Source organism: Bos taurus, chromosome 13 (genome assembly GCF_002263795.3).
Source record: "Bos taurus isolate L1 Dominette 01449 registration number 42190680 breed Hereford chromosome 13, ARS-UCD2.0, whole genome shotgun sequence".
In the NCBI taxonomy this organism is placed as follows: Eukaryota; Metazoa; Chordata; class Mammalia; order Artiodactyla; family Bovidae; genus Bos; species Bos taurus.
The window spans coordinates 26,376,026-26,378,397 of record NC_037340.1 but is presented as its reverse complement, the minus strand read 5'-3'; the positions used below and the strand labels follow the sequence as shown (position 1 = coordinate 26,378,397).

Below are 2,372 nucleotides of genomic sequence, written 5' to 3'. Positions count from 1 at the left end.
TCTTAGATGACCAAGCAAAAACGGTCACAGCTTGACTGGGAAGTTCTGAGTCATCTATCATATTCACCAGACATTGCACCTTTGGATGTCCATTTATTTGAGTCTTTTCAAAATTCTCTTAATGGAAAAAAATTTCAACCCCTGGAAGACTGTAAAAGACACTTGGAAGAGTGCTTTGTTCATTCAGAAAGATAAAAAGTTTGGGGAAGACAGAATTATGAAGTAGATTGAAAAATGGCAGAAGATAGTGGAACAAAATGGTGAATACGTAGTTCAGCAAAGTTTTTGGTGAAAACAAGAAAACAAAATAAAAATAAGAGTGGAAAGACTACATGAGACTCAGACTCACAGGGTATTGTCGTCTTACAAGGAGGAGTGACTAGTGGACAATGATGTCTTCCTTGCTTTTGAGTGTGAAGTGAAGTGAAGTCGCTCAGTCGTGTCTGACTCTTTGCGACCCCATGGACAGTAGCCCACCAGGCTCCTCCATCCATGGGATTTTCCAGGCAAGAATACTGGAGTGGGCTGCCATTTCCTTCTCCAGGGGATCTTCCCAACCCAGGGATCGAACCTGGGTCTCCTGCATTGCAGACAGACGCTTTTACCGTCTGAGCCACCAGGGAAGCCAAAGAAAGTGAAATTTGCTCAGTCATGTCCAACTCTTTGCGACACCATGGACTAATTCTCCAGGCCAGAATACTGGAGTGGGTAGCCTTTCCCTTCTCCAGGGGATCTTCCCAACCCAGGGATCAAACCCAGATCTCCCGCATTGCAGGTGGATTCTTTACCAGCTGAGCCACAAGGGAGGCCCTGTAACTTAGTCTAAATAAGTAACAACAAGATAAGGCAATAAAAATAGAGTGAAATAAAGTGTCTTGATAAGCATAGTAAATAAGTAAAAAGAAAAAAGTGGAAGACAGTTCAGGAGAAATGGCAATATTAATTTCATATAAGTGGGTATTATGTTTAAAGGCAACCCACTCCCATATTCTTGCCTGAAAAATTCCATGCACAGAGGAGCTTGGTGAGCACTATAGTACATAGGGTCGCATAGAGTCAGACACACTGGCTGGCAACATGTTTAAGGGAATTAAAATAGTGTCTAGGTAGAGGATCCTCTTCAGGGGCAGCAGAGAAATGTCCTAAGAGCTCCTCCCCATGGAGCTCACAGAAGGAAATTCTCTACATCAGACAGGAGCAGAGTGCAGGCAAGAACAGCCAATACTTTGGCAACTTGTGTGGAGCTGGTTGGGAAGTTTGCTTCTTGGATCCTTGAAACTTTATCAGAAGTTGATGTTATTTAGAGATGTAAATAAAGAAATAAGGAATGAATGTATATCACAGAATGATAATGCTTCATTACATCTGAAAAATTGAAATCTGTGGCACCAGAAAACTAAAGTCCTCTCTTTTGTATGATCTACATGTTGCAGAACCAGGAGGTGGTTCAAAAAATCAATTTGAATTATGCAAAAACAAAATATTCATTCATCTTCTACTTGCTTATCCTAATTCATCAGGTTTTGATTTCATGACGCTGTCCAAGAAGGCACCACAGAGTGTTTTTGCTTACACAAGGTAAGTCAACTAGAGAAAGAAAGTGAGAGATGAAAATAAACCCCAAGTACATCATCAGATCATCAAAGATCAGGTTGTCTTCCCTTCCTGGTTTCATTAAATCTAGGTATCTCAAAAGCTAATGATGCTAAATAGGTATAAACTATAGACTCTAGGACTTCACAGACTGTCTTACCCAATCACCATCTTTCACAGATGAAGAAATAGGTCCCTGGAAAGGTGAAGAGATTTGTACAAGATCACACAACAATTTAACAGCAATCAACACAAGAACTCTGGTCTTCTGGCTCCAGGACACCCTCATTCCACTACCACACACTGTTTTTCAGTGAGAAATGTCTCATTTCATTGGTTTCATTTATGTATCTACTCATGGAATGTCCCCACTGACCATAGCAAATGAGATTGGGTGCCAATTGCAATAAATAACATGTTCTCTAAACATGTCATCTTTCTGTACAAGGCATCTTTATCCACTCTGACAGGTCACTTTCACTTTATGCATTATAAAACATCTCTTAGAATTAATTCTAAAAAAAGAAAAAAAAAATCTTTACAAGTTACCATTTTCCAGCAAGACTTGTGTCCCCAAAATCCTGATCCATATATTTAAAGTAATATCTTATAGAAGGGTAATGATTTTTCCAGCTGAAAGTCTTTTCACAGGTATGAAATCCCAAAAATGGGATTTTTACAGCCTGGCATGAGAGGTCAGACACATCTAGGTTGTAAAAGCTAAGACACAGCCAGGTAGTAAATCAACCATATCTCAAAAAAATCTAGGAATATTTTTA

At 39.5% G+C, this 2,372-nt stretch overlaps 1 non-coding gene across 1 annotated transcript; it reads right to left on the bottom strand.

The window, feature by feature from the left end:
• Positions 1–550: 550 nt before the first annotated feature.
• Positions 551–623, bottom strand: TRNAC-GCA (transfer RNA cysteine (anticodon GCA)). The gene has a single exon. It is a non-coding gene; the product is annotated as a tRNA-Cys (tRNA).
• Between the last annotated feature and the right edge of the window lie 1,749 nt (positions 624–2,372).